Source organism: Dunckerocampus dactyliophorus, chromosome 9 (genome assembly GCF_027744805.1).
Source record: "Dunckerocampus dactyliophorus isolate RoL2022-P2 chromosome 9, RoL_Ddac_1.1, whole genome shotgun sequence".
NCBI classification, from domain to species: Eukaryota; Metazoa; Chordata; class Actinopteri; order Syngnathiformes; family Syngnathidae; genus Dunckerocampus; species Dunckerocampus dactyliophorus.
In genome coordinates this window covers 6,514,880-6,533,023 of record NC_072827.1, presented here as the reverse complement: position 1 = coordinate 6,533,023, position 18,144 = coordinate 6,514,880, and the positions used below count along the sequence as shown (strand labels likewise).

The following is an 18,144-nucleotide window of genomic DNA, read 5'->3' as shown; positions in this document are numbered from 1 at the left end:
TTGGAGGTAGTGGATAGGGACCCAATGGCATGCCTTGCTGGTGTGGACCATGTTATAGTGGAGGCCGTTGAGGACAGTCACGTGCACGATAAAACAGCTGTTGGGTGGGCCGACTCTGTTGCATCCACCCCTTCCTCGACCCCTGTAAGCAGTTCTGCCTGCTCTGCCCTGCCACATTACCATTTTAGCCTGCCTCTTGGCGAGCTGTAATTAAATAATTGGTTAGCCAAATCAGCATTTTCTTTTGTTTTACTTTCCTGTGTTTCTTGGTAATGACGTAGTCAGTGAGTCAACATTTCACGGAAGCCAGACTCCATTTATGACAGGAACTTAGGGTCGTCCAGCATGAGGTTGCACAGCGAATCAGGCATCCGTCTCCTAAGAGCGGCACGGAACAAAGAGCGCATAGTTTTGTTATGATTTGGGTTCTCACCTGTCGCCGATGACCACGCCTGTATGCAGTTTGTGTCGTATGCTGTCGGCTCCTCATCACCCTTCCATGGAAAGGAAGATGGAACCGTGCCAGCGGGCTTGGGATATTCCCTTCTCAAAACATCAAACACTTGACGTGAGTGTGGACCAAAAGGATGGTGCAAAGGAACATTCATCATGTGTGCAGCTGTAGTAATAAGAATCAATTGTGAAGGAACCGGCACTTCTGCCAATAGTTGACGGACATCCCCCCACGCCAAATTGTCCCGCGGTTGCCTGTAACATTGCGTCATTCCAGCGGCTGTCACCTTCAGACAAGGGAGGCAGTTTTTTCGCCAGCCCACAAACATCGGTGAATGGCAAAGGCACATAATTTGTGAATTCACCTCGTCTGCCAAATTGAAGAGGGTAAACACGGGTATTTTGGGTGCTTTCCTTTTTTTGTGTCTGTTGTAACATCGAACACATCATCCTCGTCATTTTCACACATTTGTTCAGCCGCCGCCGCTAGGCGTGTTCTGACCAGAATTATGTTCTTTTTGTCAACCTGTTGAGTCAATCTGGGATTTGGCGTGACAGTTTTGTCTGCCATTTGTGCTTCTCTAATCAGTCTTTGGTTTCAAGCCGAATCATTCTCTACTACATCAGGGTCCTGGCCACGTTGTTGTCTACGTGACTCATGTAATGGGGGTGGGGGAGTGTCCCCGTCGTCTGTCAAGTCTGTCTGCCTCACCTTGAAACTGAATCACCGGGTAAAGACCCGTTGGTTTGCCTCCCTAAGGAGGTGGAGCGGACGGCACACTATTTTTGTTAAGTGAGGACTTACTGTTGGGTATATACTGTAAGGTGCCGCCAAAGCCAAACTTGCCAAAGTCATATGAATGGTCAAGCGCCGACTCTCGGCCGCTTGCCACTTTTTCTTTAGTTGGCCCCGCTTTATTGCCGAGGCCGTCATCACCTGCCAAGACCATTAATTCGTTTCGTTACGTACTTCACCTTCCACTTTTCTCAATTTCTCTTGCACTTCCACAATATTAACAAAACCATTTCCACCTGCTTTTTCCCACTCTTCCTCCATCTTCTCTGTCTCTTTCCTTATGTTTAGACTTTTCCATGCCATGCGGGCACCACGTTGGTGACCCCTGGTATATGTGTGTTACATTGTTAAGTTTATATACCGTTTAGTGTCGGCAGTAGTGTTTTCGTGCTTTGGCAGTAGACTTTTCTTGCTTTGAAGTATTAAATGACACTACAGCAAGTGCAAAGATCCATTCATCCATTTTCTATGCCGCTTATCCTCACTAGGGTCACGGGTATGCTGGAGCCAATCCCAGCTGACTGGGCGAGAGGCAGGGTCCAGTCGCAGGGCACATATAGACAATATTTCACACTCACATTCATACCTGTGGACAATTTAGAGTCACCAATTAACCTAACATACATGTGTTTGGAATGTGGGAGGATACCGTCGTACCCGGAGAAAACCCACGCACGCACGGCGAGAACATGCAAACTCCACACAGAGATGCCCAGATTTTCCCGATCTCCAGACTGTGTGGCCAACATGCTGACCACTAGGCCACCGTGTGGCCCAGTGCATAGATCTATTTTAAAAGATGTATTACCCTGTTGACTTGATCATGGAGCATGTGATATGATGTTGATATGTGATGGGGTTTTTTTAACTTAACTTTGACGTGTCATGTTCACAGAAGCCAAATGGAGGAGACACCCCCCCCAATAAAAGGACCTTCTGAGGCGAGGCCAGGGTCTGTCTAGATTTGCCAACAACCTCCTCTTTCCCCAAGGAGGACACGATGACTGATTCCAAAGCACCGACCCAGGCCAAAGTTGTTTCCCACAGCAAGTCTGGGCCCACATTGAGGTGACAAAAAAGCATCCCAGAGGCTTCCTGTCCAGCGTAACACCGCCACCCTCAACAAGGAAAACCGTCCGAGTGGCACCACTTCGCAACCACAGGATCTGAGATTTGAGCGTAACGCAGCGCAGAGGAAGGTGTTGGGCTGCCACCAGAGACCAAACACAGACAGAAGCGAGGATGTCTTCATTTGCCGATGCAGCAAGCAAGTGCAGCACAGTCAGCTCGCCGTGACAAAGCAAGTGGCCGCTGAGCAGAGTCCAAGACCGCAATCGCCGGACGGGCGAGCGGTGGCCAGAGTTCCACAGGAACCGTTCGTGGCTGGAGAGCATGGGGCTGGGAGAGTTTGAACTCCTGGAGCAAGCGGCCGAGGAGCTGTCCTTCTCCTCCACCTCCTCCTTTGTCACCAAGGTGATGTTTCTCGTCACGCGTCATTTATTACTCACGCAAGTCAGCGCTTTCCAGCAATTTACACTTTTTAACCTCAGTAACGTTTTCATTTCATAATCAGTGCATTTATAATACCCGCTTAAATCGTTGACAATCGTGGACTAATTCATCAAGTCCCGGTACAATGCGTTCTGGTTATTGCTAAGAAGTGTCCGCTTAGTCGACGTCAACATAAGGGGTGATTTCAATGAAAAATGGTCCGTTTATGATTGTTAGTAGACGTGTCGCGAGACACGCAGTTGACGAGACGATAGACGAGATTGGGTCTACAAGACGAAATGACATTACTTTGAACAAAAGTACAATTAAAAAAGTTACAATTTATTGCAATCTCCTAATTTCTTTTCTCCTACCTTTGACTTGGCACTATGTGTGTATGCTAGCGGCTCCGCCTCCACCCACCAAGACAAAGAGACTGTATGACTGACAAAAGGGCTCACCCCGTTCATGCTGTTGTTCTATTGAGCAAACGCGCCAAGGTGCTGAAATCAATGCACAGAGTGAACTCTCTTCTTACCTGTTTGGATGCGGGGGAGGAAGAAAATAGACACAAAAATCTATGGCCTTCATTTTCATTGATTGTGTGATCAATGAATGAATTTATCATCCCGGGCCTGGAGCCTAAGAGACAGTTGTTTTCTGAACGAGAGCTCTTGCGACACGAGGTCTTGTGACACCTCTCGTTGTCAGCAACAAGAAGTAAGATTTGTGCTGGTACGAAATCTTTGTCCTTGGAGTCAAGACTCAAAAGGAAATGAGCGCAGCGGAACCACTTATGTCGTCTTCAGTCAGCCAGTCTGAGGGGTGTTGAGGCAACCAGCGTCCACTGTATGTGACATGGAAGTATTATATAGTTTGTTTGCCATTCTTTTTGAAGAGTACGATTTGATGGTTATTTATGTTTGTGCTGATTGGCTGGGAGAAATCACATGCTTCTACTGCCAATTATGGTTTTTAAAAACCAGTTTCAAGATGAGGTGTGACATATTGTTTTTGTGGTCCTCTGGGTTCTCCAGATGGATCAGCAGAACCAGAAGCTGCTCGGTGTGGCCAGGCCGGACCAGAGACGCTTCTCGTCCACGCCCATCAAGTCCTCGCCCACAAGGGAGCAGCGCCGCGGCCATGGTGACGGCAGCCGTGTCGTTGTGAAGAACAGCAAAATGAGGTGTTTGACGACAGCGAGGACTCCACATCAACGGCCGGCGCCGACATTGAAAGAGCCGGAAGGTTCCGTCTCGGCGCACGTTTCTCCCAGAGGCCTTCCAAGCTGCTTGCCCGTCCCGTCTGAGCCGCCATACGACAGACGATCCTGTAAGGAGGAGGACGGCGCCAGTGAGGACGACAGCAAGACCGACGCCGTCATCAGCAGCATCGACGAAGACACGTGGAGCGACCTTGACGACACAGCGGTCACAGCGGCTGACCCGGTTTCCACGGGAGCGGCAAATCAGGAGCCAGAAGCTTCTCCTTCCAAACTCATGACGACACGGTTCTCGTCACTCAAGCCAAAGACCCAGAATGCACCTCTACCTCCGCCCCACCACCCAGGACAAGAAGACAGACAAGGAGGCCGGTGAGACACACTCTTCCGTCTTTCGTCGTTTCAAAGCAGGGGTTTCAGAGGATGAATCCAAATTGATTTTCTTGATTAATCAAGTCTTGGAGTGACTGAGGCAAAATGGAGTGCACTACTTGGCTGCACCCAGCAGAGGCGCTGTTGAGTCAGCCCCAACTAGATTACTGTCTAAAGCAAGAGCACTTATCCGACTTGAACCAAATCTATTGGAGACGCTGTAATGTCAAACCAAGTTTAATCCAGATCTGCTCTGGATCGCACCTTGTAGTTTGTAGTTGTAGCTTGTAGTGTGCAGGACTAATGTAAGAGCTTTGTGTGTGTGTGCGTGCGTGTGTGCGTGCAGACGTGTGTGTCAGTTTCACACAGGTGAGGGAGATGGTGATCGAATGCCTCCAGAAGAAGAACGCGGCAATAGCCAAGCTCAGACAAGAGAGCGGGAAGAAACAGAAGAGCCTCAGGTGATCGAAACGATCCACATAGGAACCGTCCCCTGTCCTCTACTCCTGACTTGTCTGTGGTCCACATTTGTGGTGTCCAGGATGGAGTGCGAGGCGTTTGAGAAGCAGAGAACAGAGCATCTGGCTGGACTACAAGAAAGAAGAAACCAGGAAGCTGCAGAGGGAACGCAAACTGTTTGAGAAATACGCCACGACCGTGCGAGCCACGCCCAACAGGAAAGAACGAACGGAGATCCAGGTAACGTGCGTTTGTTTGCCACTTAGCAACCATCACGGAACCAGGTGCTTCCCAGGTGCTTGTTCCTTTCACATGTCTTGTAAGATTAGATCTTATTTACTCAACTGCAGAAAGTAGTCAAGTTGTATTTATTTACAAAGCACATTTTTACACCACCTCTGCTGCCCAACGTGTTGTACAATTAAAAGAAGAAAAATTACCGGTCGTAGAAAATGGTTGATAGATAAAACCTACATATTAAATACAACACCGAAAATATAACAACATGCCATATAATAAATGACTGGCTCAAAATTGCATTTAGTGTAAATAAAGTTTGATGGATTGTTTTGCAATTACAAACACATTTTTTTACATTCATGATATCGAGGAAAAGGCTTCTTGCGACGTCCTCTGTACTTCTGTGAAGAAGGTGTCGGACGTTTCGCTCCTCATCCGAAGAGCTTCGTCAGCGAACTAATAAGTGCTGGTAGCTCAGGCCTTAAATACAGTAAGAGTGGGCGGAATTGGTGTGCCAACACCCTCCTCCTATTGGTTCCTTACACTAAGCCTGGGTGGAGTAGTGGTATAATCCTATCCTGCTATTAACACATCCGATAAAAGGGAAGTGTCGCTCCCTGAATTGGGTATGAACGACTCTGATACTGGCTCGTTAGCATCTATTGTTCTGGCTCGGCCCTGGCTTCACCCCATTTGCAAGACTAAGAGCTGTGGGTTTTGGTCTCAGTAACCTGCTGAACACAGGGTCCAGATTAAACCTCAAACCACCATTCCAATTCAATGATGGCTTCTGTTGTTTGACAAAAATAGCTTCCTTTACCCTCTTTCAAACCATCTGTTTTCTTTGGCCAAAATATTTACCTCGCTGTCCTCAAAACAGTGATTGGTAGCTTTAAGGTGTTTAAGGTGTTTAACCTGAGAGCTCTCTGTCTCTGGACAGAGAGCGCTCACCGCGGGTACCCACAGGTTGAGAGCGCTGTCTGTCCAGAGGGCGCTCTCAACCTGAGAGCGCTCTCTGAGGGTGCTCCAGAGGGTGCTCTCAACCTGTGGGTACCCGCGGTGAGCTCCCTGCAGGAGGAGCTGAGGAAGAAGGAGAGCCGCTGGTCGTGCACGCACACTCGCCTTCGCCAGCAGATTGACTCTCAGCCAGGAGAAGCTCGAGCTGAAGGACCGAGTGATTACTTCATGAAAGAGGCAGGCAGTGTGGCGGAAGCGTGTCCTAACGTCTTTTCTCTTGTCAGTTGTGCACGTTGAAGTGGCTTCGTGTCATATCTTTGTTAAAGTCTTTGGAAGCAGAGAGCGATACTAAATATGTCTTCTGTTAGCAAAGGAGACAAACTGGCTATAAGTGTTTGTTTTTGCAACTTTATGCTAAAAAAAAACATATTATTCATTAGTAGTGTCAACATTTCAACCTTTTGCACTGTTTTTTTTACATTTTTGCTGGGTTTTTTTTGGTTTATTTTATTTTTACAATGACAAGTCCGTCACCAATGGTCCCACTTTGGACACCACTGGTCTTGGGGAAAGTGTAATTGCATACAACAGAGGGTGCTGTAGCCTCATCACACCCTAAAGCACAGCCGCAGCAAGTGTTTTTACACTTGAATATTAAGACCAAAAAACCTGACAAAATACATACAGTACCAACCCAATCTGATGTATAAAAGCCATGATACAAATGCAGCACATTGACAATATCCTGGAAAAGATTCACCCCGGTCTTCGAGAAGAATGTGTGTGAAAACCAAAAAATACATCCCCAATATGTGTTTATTTTATTTCATTTCATTTCATTTACGAGAATGAAGTAGTAAATTTACAAGAACGGACTGGTAACTTTATGTTACAGGCATTGGCTGAGGCAGCTATGAAAAGGGGGCACTTGTGTGACCTTTGGCCTTGGGCATGTGGAGGGGGCGGGGTAAAGAAGGTTAGGGTCCCTTCATATAGAGAGTTACAGCAACTGAGATTACGCCGCCATGTTGGGGCCAATTGAAGCGCGTGTCTTTCGTACACAGTACGACAATGCGTGTAAATTGCAATGTCTCTGCACAAAGGGACGCATGCAAAATGTCTGTTTTTTCCAATGTGTAATTATGGTATAATTTGACTGACTTTACTGCATGAATGAAAACATTGTTGAACTGTTATGGACATCATGCATGAATGCTTTGCCAACTGCTTATTAAATTAGCAAATTCAGTCTACATTAAAAAAAATATGAATTCTGTTGAATATGGAACAGTTGCATTAACTTCAACATTTGATTTCAACTGTAAATGGAATAAAAAGCAAAACTTCACGATATATTCAATGCCAACAGATTGCAAAATGAATGCAGTTTTATAAGTTTGCTGGAGATCATGGATGACTTTATTTGCAACCAGAGGTGATTTACACAAGGATCATTCTGAACTCTAAGCATCCATGACTGCCTTATTGTTGTGTTTTTTATGGTATATTTTACGTTTAGGGTACTTTCTTATATCAAGTAGAACACAATATTTAGGTAAACACAGACTCTTAAACTTGGTGGGTGGCTCTGTCACGTTGTCAAAACATTGTCATATTAAAATTTTTAACATATACAGAGCCTACCTCGCACAGCTTTGAAGAGGAGTTCGGTTGATTTTATTTTCCCAAATTGTCCGTCTGTTGACATCTGAAGGGAATCTGTAAAGCTTGAAACCCTTCTCATGTCTATTTGTGCATCCAAATGCACAACAACGCGGCATTTTGGGGGAATAAACAAGAATATGGCCAAGAAAAGACGAACGCAAACACGAATTTGGCCCCAAGATGGCTCCACGAGTCACGTGACCGTATTTTTTCGACTTGTCATGTCGCAACTCTCTATATGGAGGGACTCTAGTGGGTCTGAATGAACTGCGCCCTCTGGTGGTTGCAAAGTCATGCAAAAAGAGCACAAACATAACTCGTGGGCACCCTGTCTAAAGTGAAAGGTGATCATTCCAGGTGAAGTTCCTGGCCAGCGGCGTTTACGTTGCCATCTTTCTCGACGGGACCAGGACCACGCTTTCATCGGACGGCGCAACGCTCACAATCACTTTTGACAATGGCGACACCATGGAGTTCACGTCCAACCACAGAGTGGTGAGTTATATAATGATTTTTAGACGTAATAATTGTGTGCTTGTCGGATCTACAACTACGCAGACACCCAGACGACGCACATCATCTACCCAGACGGCGTGGAGGTGCTGCACTTCCCCAACAACTACACAGGTGAGACACCTCTCACGTCATCACTCAAGAGCTTTTAGGCAGTGTCCATCTCATAGTCTCCTCCCTCCTCGCGCAGAGAGGCACTTCCCAGACGGCCGAGACGCTGACGAACGTCTTCCCCGACGGCAGCAAGGAGAGCGTGCTGAAGGACGGCACTGTCGTGCACGTGAAACCGTACGTAGGCACGTCGGCTTAGCTTCCTGCCGCCCTCCACGCCAGGTGTTCACGTCAACAACGGCCAGTCGAGATCCACACGGCCGACTACAGGATGAGAGTATCCAGACGGCACCCTGAAGACCATCTACTCTACTCATAAAATAAATTTGTTGTCATAAATGTATTTATTTATTCTCAGCTTTTATCGTAATATTGTCTGACGACCAGTCCAGCGTGCACCCCGCCGTTCACCCTAAATCAGATGGGATAGGCTCCAGCATACCCCCGTGATTCTAGTGAGGCTTAAGCGGCATAGAAAGAAAATCCTCATGACTTTTTTCTCATTGCAACTTAATTGTCTTAAAATATTTTTTCCCTAAATGAGAGCTCATTCTCATAAAATGTGGAATTTATTGTTGTCATGTAACAACTTAAATCTTTGTAGTTGAATGACGTAGATTCTCTGGCGTGGTTTGATATTAAATACTTGTTGGTAGCACGTGGAGCATCTGCTCTTTGTCGTATTTTTGTCAAACTCACCGACCTCCTTGCTGCAGCCTTTGTTCAAGTCATCCAAATCTTGATATGAAAAAAAAAAGATATGAGGTTGGAAGTTTTTTGGTGTGAATGAAATGTTTGTGTTTTTCATGAGCTGTGACGATTCTATTTAGTAAAAATGTTGAAGCTGTTTATTTTCTAAGATGAGTATTTCTAAAAAAAAAAACCCAGACCTTTATTCTCCGAATTGAGATGTTTCATGTGACAATCAGGAGAGTCGGGATGCGTTCAATAACAGACTTTAATGGCACAGCCGTCTGTATCGTGCAAAACTGAGAACAAACTTTGAGCACAGACAAGTGATCAAGTGTAAATCTTAAGTGCTGTGAAAGAAAAAACCTGAGAATGCGCCTCTGCCAAACTGTTTCAGTGAAGACAAAAGTTGGGAAAACAATATACATTTGTTTACAAATGTAATCTTTTGAATGCATATTGTTTTCAGAAGCCAAACTCTTTACTTAATTGTCACAGAAATCTGACCAGAAATGGACTTAGGAGACCAAGTGGGGGTTAAGTCGCTGTTAACGGACTACAGTGCTGTTGTGGATGTCATACAACTTCATGTAAAAAAATCCAAACTATCCCTTTAAATCCCCATCTTCGTTGTGCTTTGTTGTCTATGATCGACTGCGTGTTCTGAACACGCAAGTGAAGGGAGGGGCTGGGGCCTCACCTATAAATCCTACGTACACAAAAAATGCGGCCAAAAATGTCCATGGCAAGTATGGTACCTCTTAAAACACAGCCTGACGTGAGAATGTGTGTAATGCTACGCCACCTTTGTAGTTGTAGTACGCACTTTTTGGAGACATGGCAAAAAGGCCACCCGTATTTTAAGTGGTGAAGTGAAATGTAAGAAAATAACATGCAATGGAAGTCAATAGTTTTATCCATCATTGCATGAAAAAAAATCACGCTGTGACTTAAAACATTTGTGGAACATGTAATTTGACATGACACTGATGGATATCATTTGTCATTTATCATGAACACCAGTACACACAAGCGTATAGTACCCCCACTCGAACATACGTGAAAAACACAAGGCAGCGCTTGAATACTTAGTTTCATTTTAGAATCATAATATTACGTGTTCGATGGATATTCATTCTAACAAACATCAGGTTGTCAATATAATAATTCTAGGGATTAGGTTTACAAGACGCAGAGCAGTTTATAAAAAAATAAGACTGTTTTTCGTTGACATCAAGTATGTCATCAATAGCAACATTTACTGACCATGCATGGCCTTTACTTGTGTGGACAGTGTCAGGGCCGTGTGCGTAAACGTCCTCTTTCCTTTTCCACAAATGACGGGCTTTTCTTTTGTTGTGCTTTGAAATAACACATTAGTACAGCATAAAATAATTAGAATATAGCTCATATCTTGATGGTGTTAATGTCATCATTAAGTTAAATATTTTAAACTATCCGTCTGGAATTATAGCAATTCATTTTTATTCATGCGTCCAACTTTGGGCATTTTAAACGGTATCATGAGGAACAGGACTAAGAAAGCAGACTACCCTCATTGTTTTATGTTTGGAAACACCAATAATAATTACATGAATGAGGTATTTGAAAAGTTTAATAACTGCTTTGTAAGTATTGGACCAAAACTGGAGGAAGAGATTCCAAAATCCTGGACAGTGGAGGAAAGGAATGAAACAATAGACAGGGATCCTAATTCCATGTTCCTCACTGATGTGACAAAAAAGGAAATCACTGATATTGTCAATAATTGTAAAGCAATAACATTAACTTTGTCACACTTTGCGTGTCGCTCTGCTGCCGCCTATCTGCTATGTGTCCGCAGGGCATCTCAGCAGGCGAGGGTGGAGACACCGGAGCACACCTGCGGGCAATCACAATCAGCTTGGACTCTGAAGCAAGGCAGCAGCGACAGACTGGTGCCAGATTGTACTTCCTGACCACCCGCTCCTTGTTCCTTACCCTGCTCTCTGGCTCCGATCTTGGCTTGTACTTTCCTGCTTCATATTCTTAGTCTGCTCCTGTGAGGTTTGCCTACAGCGTTTTGTGTTGTACTTTAGTTTTTTCCTGACGCCATTTTGCTGTCAGTGTTTTTTGTTACTATCACCCGTTGTGGATTTTCCTTCTTCCGTGGCACACGGCAATCGTGACAAACTCTCTAATGGAATCGAAATGGGAACAATAAAAATCGTTAGTAATGAGATCGTAGAACTGCTGACGTACATCAGTAATTTATCATTCCAGACTGGTAAATTTCCTAATAAAATGAAAACAGCTAAAGTAGCTCCAATCTTCAAAAACGGAGACAAACCTCAATTTACAAACTACTGACTAGTTTCCGTATTTCCACGATTTTCTCAAATAATCGAGAAGCCACTGAATTACGGGTTGGACAAATGTGCAAGAATGAATTACTCGCGGATAGCCAATACGGATACAGTGCTAACATTTCAACCTCCATGGCACCGATCAAAATTACTGAGGAAATTACCAACGCTATAGACCACATAAAGTGTGCAGCTGCAGTATTTATGGATCTGACAAAAGCTTTCGGTACAATTAATCACAATATCCTAATTACAAAATTCGAACGGTACGGAATCAGAGAGTTAGTTTTGAATTGGGTCAAAAGCTACCCAGCTAACAGGAAGCAATATGTGAAAGTAGGCGAATACAAGTCTGCAAGTTTAAATATGACATGCGGAGTACCCCAGGGGCCAATTCCGGGACCTGCTGAGGCGGAGCAGATTACGTACACCTGTTCCTAATTATCCTGAACCTTCATTAGTTGCCGCAATGTAGACGCCAGTTTGTTCCTTGCTCTCACCTGCTCAGCGTCAGCCGTTCCAGCTTGCGGGGTGACTTCCAACTGATCCCGCAGTATTTTCAGCCTCATGCTAAGGTATCCTGCTACGTTTTTCAGCAGCTGTTTCTGTTAGCATTGGTCTTTTTTTCCTGCCCTTTTTTCTCCTAGGCAGTGTTTTTTGTTAGTTCCTTTTTGGCTATCGCCCAGTGTCTGTTATTGCATAATCCCTTGTTTACTCTTTTGGAACCTTCTTTGTACTAAAAACCCTCTTTGTTCCAAGGCTGTGTGGTTCATTCTCTGCATCTTGACAGAAATGGCCATATTAAAAAGATGATTTGATAAAAATAGATTGTTCTTGCAGCTAAGAAAAACTAAAATAATGCCATTTAATAACAGCAGAAAGGATAAGCACGTGCAAATACAAATTGACGCTGTGGACATGAAAGGAAGAACGAAAATATTTCTGGGCAAAAAATGAGGTGGAACTGTCACAATAAATATGCAATATACGTTGGCGAGAAATACTTTGGTATTGAGTAAAGCAAATTTTGAAAAATGACTCCCCCCTCTTATTTTCGCTGGTATTACCATATCTAACTTACTGTGTGGCGATAAGGGGTAATAACTATAAACGCAATCTTCACTCGCTAAATGTCCTGCAAAAAAGATTAGTTAGGATAATCCATAATGCCGCGTATAGAGAACATACAAATCTATTCTTATAAAATCACAATTACAACAATTTGCTGATTGTCAATTTTCAAACCGTTAAAATTATGCATAAAGCAAACAACCTGCTACCCATTAATGTCATACAATACTTTTTTCTACAAGAGGGAGAGAGAGACGGTCATGACCTGTACTGCTTTGCTGCCCTCTGTCATTTGTTGCAGCACACTGCCGACTCATGTGGGAGGAGCTTATGACACACTTGCAACCAATTACTCACCTGAACTACTTGCACCCTTCGTGTTACCCATCTGTTGCCACATTGTCGTTGCACGCTTGTCTGTCACGAGTTGCCGTGGGACATGGCGAGGAGTAGGATCCCAAAGCAGAAAAAACGAGCGTAGATCAAGTACAAAAGGAAAATTTAATATACAAAGAGTCCACACAAAAATACAAAGTACAACTAAGGAAAATCCAGCAAGGGCAGCAACAACAAAAAAACACTAACAGCAAAAGGCTGTTCGGAAAAAAAAATACTAGATGCCATCTACTATGTGTGAATACTGACACCTGGTGGACTTAAAAAATCCCTGCAGGAAACAGTTGACAGACTCAACTGACATACATACCGTCATTTACGTATTTGCGTTCACATTTTCTTGTTCCCTATACCTGTATGTCATTTAATTAAAAATCCTCTTTGATATTTGAGACACAGTTGATAAATTAAGTGAACATCTGTCATGTCAACACCTCAGTGAAAGTGCTGTGAATGACAATGACCTCATTGTTTAAAGACTTTTATTTAAAAAAAAAAAAAGTTTCTCCAGTGTTTTGTAATTCAGTCTATTTCGTTTCTTTGACATTTCTCCTGCTTTGGAGAATATGCGTTCGCAAGGCACAGAAGATGCTGGTGTGCATAGAAACTGGTTCGCTAATAAAAACAAATGAGGGAAAGTGAACTGCATACTCTTCCAATAATGAAGTAGGTAGTCGGTACGTTGAATGTTACCAGATGTTAACGTTCCACTTCTGAGTTAGCATCTGTGTCGCTGGACCCATCACTGGTGTAAGACAATTCTGTCGCACAAATGCGACATTTTACCTGTAAAAAAATATGAATAATAAACAGTTATTTTGAAAATAATTTCACTAGAACAGAATATTTGGAAAATATGACAAGAAGTGGGTAATGAGGAGATTGATATAAATACCTTATTTTCCGGCAGAAGGTCAAAATGATCCCACACGGCAGAAAATGTACGTTTTCCATGGAGGTCCTCCATCTTTGACTGCAATATTCGCCAAGCAATGAACGCGTCAATAACTCAATGCTCGTTTTGCGCTTCCTTATAAACACAGTTTGGCGCGCGACTGCCGTGTCGACACAGTTCCGGCATTTGTCACGTGACTATCTGAAAGCGGTCCGCGCACGGACACAGGGTTTGCACTGGGAGCTCGGCGCACGCATCGGCGCATCTGTGTCGCTGGACCCATCACTACTAGATGGTAACAAAAAACACTGAAGGCAAACCTTACAGGAACAGATCAAGATACTGAGCAGGGAGTCAAGGAGTACAATCTGGCACTGGTGGATTGTCAGGCAGCTGCTTAAGAAGACCAGCAGTCATGAGCCACAGGTGTGTGTAATTAAGTCCGGGTCATGTTCAGGGATGTGCTGCAACACATAAACGGCAGAGGGCAGCAGAGCAGAACACAGAACATGACAGTCTCCTGCTCTCCCTATCTTGTTACATACCTGTTCCCTAACTCTCTGGTCTTCCCTTCCTAGGCTTTGGAAGTACTTGTACTCCCTGCTAGCCGGTCTGCAGCAGTGGCTTTTGCTTTGTTTGTTATATCCTGCTTGGTTTTCAGCAGCTATTTGTGTTCTTGTTTGTATTTGACAAAAACGAACAAGAACCTTTTTATTCCTGCTACTTCCGTGTTTAGCAGCGTCCTTAGTTTAGTCATTTTGGTTTTTGTATTTTTCCCATGGCTAGGCCCGGAGGATTTGGGTTGTACTTTGTACATTTTTGCAGTTTTTTGTTCGCTTTTATTTTTTTGTGTGTGTGTGTGTGTATTTTATGTAGACACTGTAACAGTTTTTTGTTCCACGGACACAGTCTCTTCCAGATGTGCTGAATGAGTTCTCCGCCCGCTTTGAAACCCAAATTCCTGACCAGCAAGAGGGTGGCTGGGTTTGGGAGCACACAGGACTCACCTCTCATGGTGACATCAGCTGATGTGCGCAGGGTTCTGAACAAAACAAACCCACAAAAAGCAGCAGGCCCAGACAACATCTCAGGTCGTGCGATTCGGGTTTGCTCATCAGAGCTAGCTGATGTGCTTGCTGACATATTTAACCTGTCCCTCGAACAAGCATCTGTACCAACCTGCTTTAGTCCACCACCATAGTGCCCATACCCAAGAAGAGCAACGTGACCTGCTTGAATGACGATCGCCCTATAGCACTCACTCCTATTGTAATGAAGTGCTTTGAAAGAATAGTCATGACCCACATCAAAAAGAGCATCCCGGACACTGTGGACCCTCTACAGTTTGCATATCGCCAGAACCGGTCCACGGATGATGCAGTCAACACTGCCATCCACACAGCCCTTTCTCACCTACAAGGCCAGGACACATATGTCAGAATGCTATTTATAGACTATAGCTCTGCATTCAATACAGTCAGCCCCCACAAACTCACAGATAAGCTCCTCACACTCGGCCTGTCACCCTCCCTCTGTAACTGGGTGTTTAACTTTCTCACAGGCAGGCCCCAGTCAGTCAGAGTCCACACTCGCACATCCAGCTCAAGAATTGTGAGCACTGGGACCCCACAGGGGTGTGTGCTGAGTCCGCTCCTCTACACACTCTTCACCTATGATTGCGTGGCCTCCCAGAACAACACCAGCATCATTACATTTGCGGATGACACTGCAGTCATCGGACTGATCACTGGTGGTGTTGAAACGTCATACAGAAGAGAGGTGGCGGACCTCATGACTTGATGTCATGATAACAATCTCCATCTCAATACAGAGAAGACCAAAGAGATGATCATTGACCCAAGAACAAGGGACGCTACAGGAGTTTGAAGTCCAGGACCACAAGGCTGGCAAACAGCTTTTACCCACAGGCCATCACGCTTCTCAACGAAGCACTCACACACGCCGCACGCAACACATAACACTTACTGGCTACATGCTGCCCGTGACAAAAACTAAACTTAAACACTGATACGCGAGAACAACGCTCAAAACCCACAGCATCTCAGTATGTGGAATCAAATTATGGGCAAGCAACTCAAAGCACCAAGATGAGCGATTTGAAGAAACGGTACAAGCAGTTGATGTTTGCTAAATACAAGAAAGAAGAGTCTTGAATTTGTTCTGTTTGTTTTTATTTATATATTATATTGATTGTTATTGGTTATGATTGTGGAAAAACTTTGACAATTATATGACCATAGTGTTACATTTCCTTTTTCTATGTATTAAAATGATCACATGACATACAGGAAGTGAATAAAGGTACAGTAACAGATGTGAAACGGGCGGGGGGTAGGATTAAATAAGCTTTGCTTCTTCCTACTCCTTTTGGACATGTGGAACTGTGAATTGTATTATGGGATGTATTCCATTGTACCTTGTATGCATGTTCAAATACAATTCAATGCTGCAATTCAGTGCTGATGGCCTCCTCAGGTTGTGCCCTCAGCGTTTACTTGGGCGGTTTGCATCTGGTTGTGAAGCTTCTGGGAGGAGACTCAGCACCTCCAAATCTGAGGCCAAGAGTGGATTGAACCCCCCCGGGTTGGGAATGAGGTCCTGCCCCTGGTGGAGGAGCTCAAGTATCTCTAATCTCTCACGAACCGACCCCGGATAAGCGGAAGAAAATGGACTGGATGGATGCTTTATTATGCACATGTTTTGACTAATAATAGGCCATTTTCAACCACGAAACAGCATGATTAACTCATTTAATACCAGAGATGTTTTTCCATGTCTTTTTTTTTGCTTAAGAAGCAAAAAGATGTGATTCTGCAACTGCAGACTAAAAGAAGTCACTTTTTGAGAATGTTTAAGCCATTGAAACAGCCACAAGGTGGCAGGAGTGCATTTGAAGAGCTAGGGAGAGATCTTTTGCATGTGAAAGCACACTCAACAGCAAGGAGGACGTGGAAGAGCATGGAAGAGTGTAGCATGCAAAAGGTTACACACTTTAGGCAAATTTTAACACACATATTTTAGCTCCAAATATGAAGCTGAAGAGGGAAGATGCAAAATGGCGTTGGATTACTGTGTTTGTCTTATTTTGCACACACAGTGTTTATTTGTGAAATGCATCCAGTGGCATCGCAGTCAAAGGAGCATCATGTGTTCATTACACCAGATGTGACCAGACATTGGTTTGAGGGAAGAGCTGCTGCATATATCGCTGTCAATACTGGCCTTGTAGTGGTACTGTATATATTGTGTGTGTGTGTGTGTGTGTTCCCCTCACACTCTGGCGCACTTCTTGCGGTTGGGCCCGTGGTACAAACACCTTGCCCGCCTTGACGTGTCTTTCTTCCAGTGATGAACCAGAGAGGTGGGGCAGATGAGGCAGAGAGGTGGGTGCTTTCGGAGGGCACCACCAAGCTATCTCCACTTCCTCGGTTATTTTCTCTGACAAAATGGCGTGAGAAAGTTACCAGTTTTAGAGAGCCAGACCCCTTGTTTCTTTTCTTCTTCTTCCTGTTTGGGTTTCACCTTCTCAGCGTTTTGCCCAGGCCCATGTCGTTAAACAAATAAAGTCAATCTATCCTTCGTCATTCCTCATACCCAAAATTCCTTCACATGGATTGGGCGTTTCTCTTGTGCGTAATATCCAAAGGCCCGCAAGGCATGCTGGGTAGTTCAGCGACAACAATATGAACAAATTAACAATAAAACAATGGACATCAAAAGTACGTTAACTCCTCCTTTACTTCTTTACTACGTTTACGTCTCTGATGACCTCGACATATTTTGCAGTCAAGCAAAAAATGCAACAAGCACGGCAAAATGATGGGAGAAAGAGTACCACAAGCTACCCGGCATGCCTTGCCGTGGGGAAGTTTGCCCTACCCTGGTCCAGAAGGAGATGGCGGCGGCCCCTCAACAGACGAAAGCATGCTTGAAGCACTAGTCGGCCGACCAGGCTAAAGGCTAGACAGTGAGTCTGAATCCATCTGTTCTATTGATCATTTTTCATTATCATTCATTCATGGCGAGTGCCAAGTGTGTGAGGCATATTTAGGGCTGCGCTTCTATGCATTTAGCTTGTTAGCTTCCTTCGTCACAAGTGACCAGTGGCAATGAAAGAGAGATGGAGAGGGTTATTGGAGATGGAAGGCAGGAAGCAGAATGAAGGGGTTGATGTGACGGCAGCTGCTGGGCGGAGTCACGTCTCCAGACTCTAAAGCGGTTTCAAGTAAGTCACAGCTGCACTGATGAGAGATGAGAGCAGGAAGAATGTGGTGCTGCAGGTCTTCATTCGTTACCATGTGGAGAAGCGGAAACCAGGCTCAGAGATTCCAGCGCAGCCTCCAGCTCTTTAACCTGTGTCCTCAGCCGCTCGCCTTTGTCGGTCAGCGCAGCCACATTGATTGCAGACAGAGTGGCCTAGCGCACAGATGCACAAGGTGACAGCATG

The 18,144-nt window shown here is 44.6% G+C and overlaps 1 pseudogene; it reads left to right on the top strand.

The window, feature by feature from the left end:
* The first annotated feature begins 2,249 nt into the window (after positions 1-2,249).
* Positions 2,250-8,617, top strand: LOC129187283 (centromere protein J-like; annotated as a pseudogene).
* The last annotated feature ends 9,527 nt before the right edge of the window (positions 8,618-18,144 follow it).